Source organism: Octopus bimaculoides, chromosome 28 (genome assembly GCF_001194135.2).
Source record: "Octopus bimaculoides isolate UCB-OBI-ISO-001 chromosome 28, ASM119413v2, whole genome shotgun sequence".
NCBI lineage: Eukaryota > Metazoa > Mollusca > Cephalopoda > Octopoda > Octopodidae > Octopus > Octopus bimaculoides.
This window is the reverse complement of record NC_069008.1, coordinates 3,377,440-3,379,141: the sequence shown is the minus strand read 5'-3', so window position 1 is coordinate 3,379,141 and position 1,702 is coordinate 3,377,440.

The following is a 1,702-nucleotide window of genomic DNA, read 5'->3' as shown; positions in this document are numbered from 1 at the left end:
ATAACGACACAGATTCCAGAACCTTCACTTGGTCCCCATCAATCTTTATGCAATGACATTCAATCAATTCAATATGTTGACACCAGTAAATACACCCCACTTTTCTCCATATTACACCATAAGGGATGAGACTTGTCCAAGCTTTAGATTTCTTCAAATCTTCTCCATTCAGTTGAAATATTTCTTTTCTTTTAGGAACCGTGGCCATTATGTATTTTCCTTGTGTAAAACACACACCACCAACTAAACTTGCCACATTTCTGTGACATAGCAGCTCCCCGTCTTCGTCAAATATTTTAACATTTCCATTATTGGCTTTTTCACACACAACTGTCTTTCCTTCTTCAGAAATATCAAAATCTTTTACTTGAACAGCAAATTCGTCTGTTTGTAAACGAGCAACCGGGAACCTTTCTAGATTCACCATAAACAACCCTTCAACATACAATTCATTCTCACTCCTTCCCATCCAGGGGCTTCCAACAAACCTTGGTCCTTTACAGTCTATACTGGAGAAACCTACTTTATCTTTATAAATTCTTTCATTTAAAAATATTCTCTTGTATTCCCCATCCTGGGTCAAACACAAAATGTTTCTATATTCAGAGAAACCGAAATAAGTCTCCCATCCACCATGAATGTACAAAAAACTGTCATCAATTGTCATCCCGTTATAACTATCATAATCAAGCTCCATGTAATGTCTGACTGAATGTAAATATTGACCATCACTGTTGAAGAAAATGATGAATCTTTCGTTTAAGACAATGATGACATCATCAGCAGTAACTTTAATATCCTTGATGTAATCATAATATTTTCCATCTCGTTTTCTCGTTATTAATGGTTCAGGTATGTCTATTTGTTTTATTTCCTTCACACTCGAATGTATTTCATCCATATCCACAAAATACAAATGACTTCCATCTCTCCATTTACTAAAAACCAGTTGATTGTTTGATAAAGAAGCCGCACATTTATAATTATTTCTCGTTTGGTAAATTACAAACGACAATGGAAATTCCACTTTTAATGTCAACAGTTGGGATTTATTATCATCATAATAATCCCCATTCATAATGACCAGTGCATTTGACTGCCATCGACACATTTTAATAACTCTATAAACATTGAATTTGATTGAATCCAAAAGTTGACCATCCAATGTGAATATCATAATGTTTCCATTCTCCTTGTCCCATCCTGCAATCAGATTATTTTCAGTTATAACCAAATGATTAATCCCCACTGGTTTTTTGTCTCCCAAATGTTGAGGGAGAGGAATATGTCTGGCTTTATCAGAAACTGTCAGGTCTTGTAGATATAAAGTACAAGACAACATTTCACTGAGAGAAATGTTTCTGGAAAATACATCTACCAGGTCGATATAATAATTAAGTTGATTATTTGTAACGAGATCATTAACCAACAAATTATGATCGTTTATAGCAAACATATGGCTGCTGTCTACAAGATACGCAAACATTTGGTCAATAAATCCACCGTAGAGATTGGGGGGATGTTTCACTTGGGACATTAAAACACTGGGGACCATCTGACGACCACCATGACCACCACCACCTATTGTAGTGTTGTACTGAAATGCTTTTCCCCTAGTAACAATTAATAGCTTTTCTGTTTCCTTGTCTATTGATAAGGATTTCACAAAAAAAGGGATATTAATTGTCTTAATTGTTTCAAC